This window comes from Phascolarctos cinereus, unplaced genomic scaffold, assembly GCF_003287225.1.
Source record: "Phascolarctos cinereus isolate Bilbo 61053 unplaced genomic scaffold, phaCin_HiC Scaffold_2;HRSCAF=192, whole genome shotgun sequence".
In the NCBI taxonomy this organism is placed as follows: domain Eukaryota; kingdom Metazoa; phylum Chordata; class Mammalia; order Diprotodontia; family Phascolarctidae; genus Phascolarctos; species Phascolarctos cinereus.
The window spans coordinates 138,097,970-138,110,469 of record NW_027555625.1 but is presented as its reverse complement, the minus strand read 5'-3'; the positions used below and the strand labels follow the sequence as shown (position 1 = coordinate 138,110,469).

The window sequence follows — 12,500 nt, the reverse complement described above, 5'->3', positions numbered from 1 at the left end:
AGCAACTCACCCATGACCATGGCCACAACTCAAGCTGGAGAGCCCAGACTCGAGTCTAGCTCATCCTTCTGATTCTAAGTATGATGATTGCTCCACCATACCAGGATTCCCTTTTCTGTTCTTCATCCATTTAAAAACTTTTTGAAAATGTATATATAGAAATATCCTTTAGTATTTTGAGACAATTTCAACTTTACTCTAACAACCAACAAAATACAGAAGCAATGTGATACAAGGGAACAGGCAAGCATTTATTTAGCACCTGCTATATGCCAGACTCTATGCTGAGTGTTTTACAAATATTATCTCATTTGATCCTCATAACAACCTGTGAGGTAGGTGCTATTATTATGTCCATTTTATAGTCAGGCAGACTTGTCCAGGGTTACACAGTGAAGAAGCGTTTGAAACCATACTTGAACTCAGGTCTTCCTGATTCCAGGCCCTGAGTGCTCTGCTACATCACCTAGCTTTTTCCCACCTATAGTGGGAAAGGGAAGGGAATCAGCATTTAAATAACATCTACTGTATTTCAGGTACCGTGCTAAATGCTTTTTTTACAACTATAATTTCATTTGATCCTACAATGCTGAGAGGTTGTTGTTCAGTCATTTTTCAGTTGTGTGTGACTCTCTGTGACCCTATTTGGGGTTTTCTTGGCAAAGATACTGGAGTGGTTTGCCATTTCCTTCTCCAGCTCATTTTATAAATGAAAAAAAAGAAAGATCAAGGCAAACAAGGTTAAATGATTTGTCCAGAGACACATAGCTAGTAAGTGTCTGAGGCCAGATTTGTTCAGGACTAGCACTCTATCCACTGAGCCACCTAGCTGCCTAGGTATTGTTATTATCCCCATTTTATAGCTGAAGAAACTGAGGCAAACAAAGGTTAAATGACTTGCCTAGAGTCACATAGCTAGGAAGTATTTGAGAGTGGATTTGAACTCACGTCTTCCTGAATCCAGGCCAAGTGTTCTATCCACTGAGCAGCCTAGCCATTTCTGGCATAACAGAAAGAGCTGTGAATTGCTGAATCATCCCAATTGTTTCATTATTTGAATATTCATTCATTCATTCATGAAATATTTATTGAGCATCAATTACGTACACAGATTGTCCTATGCTAGGCACGGGGAAAGATAGATACAAAGTTTAGATAACCTTACATGCTTTCATGGAGTTCCCATTCTGATAATAACATTAATAACCTCTGTTTCAGTGGTGCTTCTAAGCTTTTCAGATCACTTTTCTGTGTCTATGAGACAGCAAGCACAAATACTATTATCATTACTATTTTTTTACAGATGAAAAAACTGAGGTTTGTAGCAAGAAAGTGTCTTGCCCAGAATTATGCAATTTAAACAATGTTCTCCCCAGGTCCCCTGATTCCCAAATTGAGAGCTCTTTCCACTACTCCCATGTGCCAACAGCTCACACGTGTATAGTACTAGAATATGAGACTTTCCCTCTCTGGATCTCAGCTTTCAATTTCTACAAAATAAAGGATTTGGGCCATATGATCTCTAGGGTCCTTTCCCGCTCTGACATTCTGTGATTCTATGTACATGATCTTAAACTGAAATCTTTCTCAGTTTCTCACTCAAATGAAAACCACACAGAGCTCCTCACAGGTAACAAGTAATTGCTCAACAAATATTTGAGGAATGAATGGGTGAATGGATGAATGATAGAAATGAAACATTGTAATTCTCAGGACTTTTGAGACAAAGCCTCTGAATTCTTAATCACAGAGAGAGGTGTACTGAATTCAGTCTGCAGGCTAAAGTCATTCCACTGGCTAAGCCAGTGGATTCTTTGTCCACTGGCTTTGTCCAGCAAAAATAACACAGAATCACTGCTTTGGAATTTACAAAACAGCCACCTTTGTTTGCGGCTCCAAGGGTATTAGCAATTCATTTTAGAGGCATCTTTTAAATACATTATAAACAAATATGCTTCTATCTCAATTCTACTTGAAATAAGAATAACATTATATCCTTTTGTAATTATGACTTTTTTCATTTTCATTTTTGCATCTCCTCATCTCTGCCCCATTTGTCCAGAGCTGTTATAGCTTACACCTAAATTTTATGAGCAGGAAAGGTTGTATGAGGTAGTGAAAAGAACAGTAAGAAGATCTGTGCTGGAATATTGACTCTGACGCTTACTGCCTATATGTCCTTGAACTCATGCCTTCCCTTCTCTGGGATTCATTTTCCCCATCTATAAAATAAGATGGTTGATCCATATGATCTTAAACAAGGTTTAAATCCTATGATCTAGGCAAAGCAGGGACTGTTTCAACTTTTCTTTAGATGGCCAAGGAAATGTCATAAGATAATGGCCAAAAGGAGGCAGACCACTGGTATAAATTCCTTCAGGTAGGAAGGCTGACCATGGCAACTGTATTCATTCATTCATTCATTCATTCATTCATCATTCATTCATTCATTCATTCGTTTGTTTGTTTACTGCTTCTTGTATGGATGGACAGTACAGATCTGAGGTGAAAGAGGGGAATTTTTTCAGTACTCCCCTAAAGAATCTTGGGAAGGATGGGAAGGAGTCTTGCGGATTATCTAAATATTTTATATTTTTGTATTTGTTTATAGGCTTCTATAGGTCTTATAATCTATGAATTTGTAGTGAGGAAGTAAAGTCTGTCCCATACCCGATACCCATGTTGTATATCAAGTTCCTATTTGGGAGCCAGGGGCCCTGTGATCTACTTTGGGCAAAAAAAAAAAAAATCAAAATCAAAAACATGCAAACCATACCTTAAGTTTTATTTTGGAGGTGGAGTTCAAAAGAGTCACTCTCTCTCTCTTTGGCTTACTGACCTCACTTAGCGTCAACCAAAGAGCATTGGACTTGAAATCAGAAGACCTGGGTACTAGATCGTGTTCTACCACTTGGTACCTCTGTGACCTTTAGCAAATTTCTCAATTTCCTCCTGTGTCAAATAAATGTATGGCATGTTGGGGACCCCCTACTCATTATCTCTGTTCTTGTTCACCCTGTACTGTATTCAGGCTGGCACATCTTGGGTTCTCAGAGTACACCATGACTCTTTTCTGCCATTGAAAATTCTCAGGGTCATAAGCATAATTCTCAAGTGTGTGTAGGTGGGGTGAGGAGGTGGAGGGAGGGATACATTCTTACTATTCTCCACTCTAGTTCCTGAGCCCACATCTATGTGTTTCCTATTTATATGAAATCAGTCACCATGACACCATTAACTCTCAAACATAAAATATTTACTAGGCAATAAGACAAAAGTCAGAATAGTTATATAACATTTACTTAATATTTCTGCAAAATTTCTGCAAAAGCAGAAATAGTAATTTTTACTCAAAAGAAGGCATAAGCTGGAATGTTTAAACATTTCATTAATTCATGAGGCATCTGTAGAGTATAGTGGGTCATGCTTATATTAATTTAACAAAGAGTCACACGAGTGTAGAAATTGATGCTCCCAGAACAACTCAGAACTCTGGACTATAGACCACATTAGTCCCTTCAGAAACAACCTATACTTCACAAAGCCACTTTATATGTTTTTCCCTTTATGCTCTTTGTGCTCTCCTTTTGGCAAAAGCTGTTCTATTTTTAAGTCACTAAAGCACACAGCCACCCTTAATAGGGTGCTGAGGAAGTGTTATGCTATTGTAGCAAAAAGTTGTTCTCTTATGCAACCAGAAGTGCCAAGCTCCTCAGATCTGCAAATAGCAGAAGATTCAGCTTTGTCTAATGAGCTCCAAGCCTGTTCTCTCAGCAAAACACAACTCACAGCAAAACAGATGCAAAGCTTGTCTTCCCCTCTCTGTTTTTTCTTTCTCTAACTAAAAGGGCAAAAGGGTAATGCAGAAGCCACCCATGAGATGTGTTCCCTCTCTCCACCTGTAGATGGCACTAGAAAGCAATAAAATCTGATAGCTTGCTCTTCGCATACAGAAACAGGATACAGCTTCCAAGAAATTTCCAGAAGCTTCTCTAGCTTTTTTTTAGCCAATCAGCACATTTCCAGCAATGCAAACTAAAGTCAGCTGTCTCAGCTAGAAATTTTCTATGTCTTATTCTGTCTTTTTATGAGTCCTCCTCTTCTCAGCCTATTCTGTTGCTTCTCTCTGTCTCTTCCTATAGTTTCTTCTTGAAATGTCTTCTCTTCTAATGCCTCAAAGCATAGCCTTCTGGTAGTTAGTGAACTAACTACATGTGCTGGAGCACATGTATTGCTCATGAGAGCTGATTGTCAAATATTTTCAGTAATTTTGCAAACTGGTTGTTAAACACAGCCAGTGCACAGTTTAATCAGCTTCTGCCCTGGAAATCTCAGCTGTTGCTTAAAAAGAATGGGTGTCAACTGCGGCAGAGTGCATTTTCAATACATTCTTGTCTATTTTAAATGATTGTGACTTTAATAATGAATATTTGAAAGTGAACTCATTTGGATTTTGTTACAATGGTGCTAATAAAATGCTAGAAAGAAAGTCTAGAATGGCTATGAGTCGTTAGAAAATTTTCCTAAAATCATCATTTGGCACTGTTTAAGCCATCAATGGCAATTATCACTTGATTTAATATCTGGGGGAAAAAACAAGTTAATCATTTGAAAATATTTCTGGATAAAATTTGTTCTGTTTATCACCAATCTAATGGAAGTAAAACTGAATTAGTAACTGTAGCTAAAGACCTTGAAATTGAAATATTAAAATTGTTTGAGTACTAGCACCAAGATGGGTAACATATAGTTTGTGCACTGCAATGATGCATGGCACAAACATGCTGCATCATTTCTGCATTTTTCTCCTTCTTATTCTAGTTTGGCAAAGAGATTAGCTAACATTAATTTCTCATAAGACCTTCCTCTCATGATTGACATTCTTGAGGAATTTTCATTACTTTCAACTGAAATGCTGTCAAGATCAGCTAACATTCAGCAAGGTGAAAATTAATCAAATGCAACCTAAGAGCTTGGAAAAATTAAAAATTGATACTAGAAAGTTTCCATCTCAAGGTGAAGATTTTACTAAGTCAGATGAGTTTAAAAACATTCCACTTAACTAAAAGAATACATTTAATGATCTTCCCAAGAGTATATTACAAGAAAATATAATTCAAGACATGAACTTATATATTTTATTGGACAGAAACAATGGTGAAAACAATTTTAAGTATTTTGACTTATTAAAACCATCAACTTTGCCTTATGAGTAACCAATATCACCATGGAGAGTTGGCGAAAAAAATCATAGCCTTTTAAGTGATATTTTAAAACATGAAGTTGATTTGAGAGACTTTCGGGATTTTGCAGATAATAGTATAGAATCAAACAATATTCCAATCCCTGCAGCTGTACAAAAAGCTAAAAGGATAGTTAGCCTATTGTAGTTAGGAGTGCTAAAGCTGCAAAAGATTTCAGTTTAATGAATATAATTTATAAGAAGGCGAGAAATTGTTTACTGTAAATCATGTATCAGATTTAAGGATTTATTGGGGGAAAAGTTAGCATATTGGGATACTCCATTTTGGGTTATATGGAATTTAAAATAAAAAGTACTGGGATTTCTATTACTATTTTAAAATTGTGTGTTATCTATTTAGCAAAATTAACAATCAACTTACATACATATATATGCATACCTTTTTTTTTCCAGAGAGAGAGAAGTTTTAAACATTTACCAGTATGCCACTGATAATGACTCATCTTTACCTTATGAAAGGCAGCTGGGTGGTTCAGTAGATAGAATGCTGGACCAGGAGTCAAGGAGATATGAGTTCAAACCCAGCTTTATACACTTACTAGCTGTGTGACCCTGGGCAAGTCATTTAATCTCTGCCTAGCTCAGGGTCTTCAACTGTAAAATGGAAATAATAATAGCACTTACTTTCCACAGTTGTGAGGATATTTGTAAAGTTACCACCAGCTGTTTTGCTTGGTTTTGACCTCACCATCATCACCACCTTCATCTTCATCATGCCCCTCATCTCACCCTACTCTCATCCAGGAAAGAAAAAAAAAGTAAACTAATTCACCAGGAAATTCATCAACTTGAGAGTGCTTCACTTTGGTACTCGTATTTTATCAGTACCCTTAGTTACTTCTGCCCTTCTCATTGAAGGGCTGGAAGGCAGAGCAAAAAACTCCTCCCATAGTCTCCCTTTACAGAAGGCTAAGTACAACCAATTCTTCATTTGCCATCAGCTTCTCTGCTTGGTTTTGACATCAGCATCATACCCCTGAGAGAGATTCTGCTTGGCATCTCTCTGCTACTCCCACTTTTCAGCTTCTATACCTGACACATAGTAGGTGCTTGATAAATGTTTACTGTATTATAGCATAAGCTCTACACATATCTTAAAGCACTGTATAAATGTTATTTATGAGGTAAAATTCAAGAAATCCATCTTTCTGTCAGATATTAACCCCAGGAGTCCTTATATAATATTTCCGTGGTCCCCAAACAATTATTGAATTTATAATTTTGTCAGGTTAAAAACATAAACTCCCAAACTCTAAAAACAATTACATGTAAATGAAATGAAGGATCACTGTATGCTTCATTAGCTCAGTCATAGTTTTGCATTCCAAAGATACTTATAACAGTCTATGTCTTTCCTCAGTGTTTTAGCTAAGAGACTGTTTTCATGAGTTTTACAATTTTTTTTCTTATAAAATGTTCTTTTTCTGCCTTTTTCAGTCTCCAAGCTGTTCATATATGAAAGGGACAGTAGGAGAAGAGCTTAGACAGGGACTAGATTTGATCATCTCTAACAACTCTCCCAGCCCTAACATTCTGTGGTGTCTATTTCCTACCTCTTTTGGCATTTGAAAAAGCTGAATAATCAAGGGAGTTATATTCAGCATATTTTGTGTCTGCTTTTTTTAATATTAATTTATTTTTAGTTTTCAACATTCACTTTCATAAGCTTTTGAGTTTTAAATTTTCTCCCTCACTTTCCCCACCTCCCTTCCCAAGACATGTGCAATTTGATATTTACTCTACGTATACATTCCCTATTAAACATATTTTCACATTAGTCATGTTGTGAACAAGAATTAAAACCAATAGGAGGAACCACACAAAAGAAGAAAAAAAACAAAATAGAAGAAAAAAAAGAGCAAATAGTGTGCTTCGATCTGCATTCAAACTCCGTAGCTCTTTCTCTGGATGTGGATAGCATTTTCCAGCATGGGACTTTTGGAGATGTCTTAGATCCTTGCACTGCTGAGAAGAGCTGAGTCTATCAAAGGCGGTCATCACACAACGTGGCTGTTACTGTGTCCAATGTTCTCCTGGTTCTGCTCGTTTCACTCAGCATCAGTTCGTTTAAGTCTTTCCAGGTTTTTCTGAAGTCTACTTGCTCATTATTTCTTACAGCAATAGTATTCCATTACATGCATATACCACAGCTCGTTCAGCCATCCCCCAATTGATGGGCATCCTCTCCATTTCCAATTCTTTGCCACCAAGAAAGAGTGGCTATAAATATTTTTGTACATGTGGGTCCTTTTCCCATTTGTATGATCTGTTTGGGATACAGCCCTAGAAGTGCTACTGCTGGGTCAAAGGGAAGGCACGGTTTTATAGCCCTTTAGGCATAGTTCCAAATTGCTCTCCAAAATGGTTGGATCAGTTCACAACTCCACCAACAATGTATTAATGTTCCAATTTTCCCATATCTTCTCCAACATTTATCATTTTCCCGTTTTGTCATGTTAGCCAACCTGATAGGTGTGATATGGTACCTCAAAGTTGTTTTGATTTGCATTTCTCTAATCAATAGTGACTTAGAACATTTTTCATATGACTATAGATAGCTTTAATTTCTTCTTCTGAAAACTTCCTTTTCATATCCTTTGACTATTTATCAATTGGGAAATGATTTGTATTCTTATAAATTCGACTTAGTTCTCTATATATTTTAGAAATAAGGCCCTTGTCAGAGACACTGGTTGTGAAAATTCTTTCCTAGTTTTCTACTTCCCTCCTAATCTTGGTTGCATTGGCTTTGTTTGTGCAAAAACATTTCAATTTAATGTAATCATAATTATCCATTTTGCATTTCATAACATTCTCTATTTCTTGTTTGGTCATAAATTCTTCTGTTCTCCATAAGTCTGACAGGTAAATTATTCTTTGTTTGCTTATAGTATCAGCCTTTATATCTAAGTTATGAACCCATTTTGACTTTATTTTGGTATAGGGTAAGGTTTTGATCTATGCCTAGTTTCTGCCAAACTCTTTTCCAGTTTTTCCAGCAGTTTTTGTCAAATGTGAGTTCTTATCCCAGAAGCTGGGGTCTTTGGGTTTATCAAACAGTAGATTACTATAGTCATTGACTACGTGTCTTGTGTACCCAATCTATTCCACTGATCCATTACTTTATTTCTTAGCCAGTACCATGTGATTTTGATGATTGCTGCTTTATAATACAATTTAAGATCTGGTATGGCTAGGCCACCTTCCCTACCATTTCTTTCCATTAGTTCACTTGATATTCTGGACCTTTTGTTCTTCCGGATGAATCTTGTTATTATTTTTCTAGCTCTATAAAACAATTTTTTGGTAGTTTGATTGCTATGGCACTGAATAAGTAAATTAACTTAGGTAGAATTGTCATTTTTGTTACATTAGCTTGGCCTACTCATGAACAATTGATGTTTTTCCAGTTGTTTAGATCTGACTTCATTTGTGTGAAAAGTGTTTTGTAATTGTGTTCGTATAGTTCCTGGGTTTGTTTTGGCAGGTAGACTCCTAAATATTCTATAATATCTACAGTAACTTTAAATGGAATTTCTCTTTCTATCTCTTGCCATTGGGCTTTGTTGGTATTTTATGTCTGTTTTTCAAGATGCCACAAGGATTATAGGAACTGGTACAAGCAACTTTTTCTTCCCCTTAGGAAATATTTATTATTGAAAATACTCTGGGAAGAGCCTCAGATACTTTAGAAAGATATTTAGACAGATACAGTAATCCGAATATTTCCAAATGCAGAAGACATCATTCTTTAGTGTATATATATATATATATATATATATATATATATATATATATATATATATATATATATATATATATATATATGTGTGTGTGTGTGTGTGTGTATGTGTATATACATATATACATATATATATCTGCAAAGACATGCAAAAAAATTAAACCATACTTCAAAGGGTTAAGCCTGACAGTTGAAACAAAAAAAAAGTCTTTTCCTATAGCCAGGGTAAAGGAAATGTTTTTAGAAATGGGCTTCTTGATGTTTGTGATAGAGTCCACCGAGAGAGAAGTTTGAATATGGAGAAAATGGAAAATATTTGAAAGCAGAGTGGTAGAAGATTCTATGTTAGTCAAGAGGATAAAACTGAATAGCATTACTGTGAGTTGGTACGTGTGTGAGGAAGAGTAACTGATGGTTCCACATATGGATGGTGTGGATGGCTGATGGAGCACCTGTGTTTTCTTAGCACAAGCAGCAGAGAATCAATCCATACTTTGTTGCATCTCAGCTTCAGAGGCTGCATTGAGTCCACAATCATCTGCAAACAGCAAATCATGCACCAACATTTCTTCCACTTTGGTCTTGGCCTTTTCATGTTGAAGAATTTACCATCAGTGTGGTAACTGTGTTCGTCCTCATTGAAGGCATTTGCCAACATGGCTGAAAACATCATGTTAAACAGCATGGGAGCAAGCACACAGCCTTGTTTCACTGCATTGGTGACTGGGAAAGCACAAGAGCATCAGAGCATCGTCCATTGTCCAGAACCTGGCAAGCATGCTGTCATGAAATTGATGTGCAATGCTGATGAACTTCTCCAGCCAACCAAATTTTGACATAATTTTCCATAAGCCCTCACAACTGATAGTATCAAAGGCCTTTGTCAGATCCACAAATGTGTACAGACCTCTGTTCTGTTTTTCTCGTGTCTCCTGGAGTTGTTGGGCAGTGAACATCATATCAAGAGTGACAGGATTTAAGAATTAGAATAAGATTTTGGTAATGAGAAAACTATAGTTTGGTAGCCACTTGAAAAGGTAATTTCGACCTAGATCTATGGAAATATAATATTCATAGAGGCTCCAGTGACCTTCTTCCTCAACTTGTGTAGCTAACTAGAAAGTCTGTATATGAATATTGGGTCCTAGTCCATCCAACACAGTAATATTGACATTTATGGAATAATGAAGAGAGAGTCCTGGCAGATATAAATACTCTATGGGTGGAGTTCTAAGCCTCCTGGCAGTAACCACATGGAAAAAGAGGGTACTTGTTAGGGAAGCGGGGAAGAGGGCATAAATCGATCCAGAGATTAATGAATGATCAGATTTGAGAACATATGTGGTTGGTCCTTGTCAGAGGACAGACAGTAAGTTTATAGCATATATTTTTCAGAGGATTGAGGCTGGGAAGAGGAGAAGAGTGAAGGTGCTGTTGTTCATGGTACAGAGAAAAAAATCCCTTAACAGCTCACTCCAGTGGGGAATCAATTGACATAAGGAATGGTTGACTGAGATGGAATTTTCCACTGAGGCATTTAAGGGTGCTATACAGTAGGAAAAGGGCTGATATACACAGTGGTGGTGGAGGCAGGGACTGGCTTGACCAAATAGCTGTTATGTAAGGTATAGAAAGTCAACAGCAGAGAATGTATTATCTGATGGAGTGAGAACATTTTGTCAGAGTTGGAAAAGAGAATATTGGGGAAGTGACAGAATGGTAGTCTGCTTTAGTGAATTTAGTACCCCACTGTTAGACTGGACCATACATACTTCTCTTATCATTTGACTAATGATAAGGCATTGAAGTAAGCACTGCGAAAACAAAGAAAAGCAAAAATACTTTCTTACCTAGCTTTAATTACCCACCCCCACACACAAAACCTCCTTGTCCTCTAGGAGTTTTCTCGGCAAAGATACTGGAGTGGTTTGCCATTCCAGCTCATTTTACAGATAAGGACACTGAGGCAGAGCAGGGTTAAGTGACTTGCCCAGGGTCACATAGCTGGTAATTGTGTAAAGCCCCATTTGAACTCAGGTCTTCCTGACTTCCAGCTCAGTGGGTGTTCTATCCACTGTGCCATCTAACTGTCCTACTAAGTGGGGTAGACAAAAAAATAGGTTTGTGAAGTGTGTCCAAAAGTTATAGAATCATTCTATTACAGAATCAAAAGCTGGAAAAGGACCTAAGAGGCAATGGGATCTAAAATCTCCATTTTAGAGATGGAGAAATGGAGGTTAAGTGACCTTTCCAAGGTCTCACAGGTAGTAAATACAACAAGTTGGATTTGAAGCCAGCTCCTCTTAGTCATATTCCATGGCTATCTTGTTCTAGGTTGTGTTTTGTTTTGCTATTGAGTCCATATACACAGCTTGTAATAGCATAAAATTGATGAAAAACTATGCTATCAGATCCACTCAAATGCTACCCAAACTCCATCAGTTGAGTTTGCTTCTGGGGCTTGTTTCTAGAGCAGGGTATCCCAATTTTGGTGGCAGCCTTGTACTCAGGCTACCTAATGATATTACCCCAAAAGAGAGACAGTTTGAAAATAAAAATGGCATCAACTTTCATGGATGCTCAAGGATTTCTCAAGTATGTTGTAGTTGAGAGATGGTACTAAAGAGATTAGTTTGTTGGCCTTAGACTTACTGGTAGGCAGTAATTTGGTGTGTCATCCTGGATCTAGCTTAGATCTCAACTGAAAAATTGTATTTTCTTGGGATGCTTGGATCTGCGTAGACTCTCAGGAACTGATTCATCATGATCAGATTCACGATACTACAGAATAAATGAAGGTACCAGCTTATAAATCTACAATAGAAAATAATGTCTTGGCATATATCTTTATCTTCCTTGAATAAACCCCTACAGGGTGCAGACTGAGTTGTCAATCACCCTATATTCTATGGCGGCTAGTCTGTGCAGATGAGTCTATCTTTCTTTTTTCAAAAATGTACTCTATTTTAAAATTCATTTTTTAAAATTTTGAGTTCCAAATTCCATACCTCCCTCCAGTTTCTCCCCCATCCATTGAGAAGGCAAGCAATATGATGTCAATTATACATGTGAAAGCATGCAAAACATATTTTCATATTAGCCATGTTGAAAAAAAAAAGCAAAGAAAAAAGAGTGAAAACAATATGCTTCAATTTGCACTCAGAGTTCATCAGTTTGGTAAGCTTATCTTTTCAAGGTCAGCCGGGACTGCCCAAATGCTCCCCCTAAAAAGAAAAGTTATTGGCCACCTTGCTTGCTTAACCATTTCCATGGTTTTACTGGCTCACTGTGAACAAGGAATGTTGGGATTTCTCTGTATCTTTCTTCGGTGAATGAACTCACACCTCTTTTCAATGCATAACTCTCAAACTCTCAGCAAGTTTTCACTGGCATCTCAAATTTTGTTTACAAACTTTCTCTAATTTATATCTCCTCTTTTTTGGATTTCCTCTCTTCCTTCCCAGGTCTTCCACAAACATTCAAGTAACCACGATT

The 12,500-nt window shown here is 37.0% G+C and overlaps 1 pseudogene; it reads left to right on the top strand.

The window, feature by feature from the left end:
* The window catches only part of LOC144455680 (E3 SUMO-protein ligase KIAA1586 pseudogene), a 7,169-nt pseudogene extending 1,617 nt beyond the window's left edge, over nt 1-5,552 (top strand).
* The last annotated feature ends 6,948 nt before the right edge of the window (nt 5,553-12,500 follow it).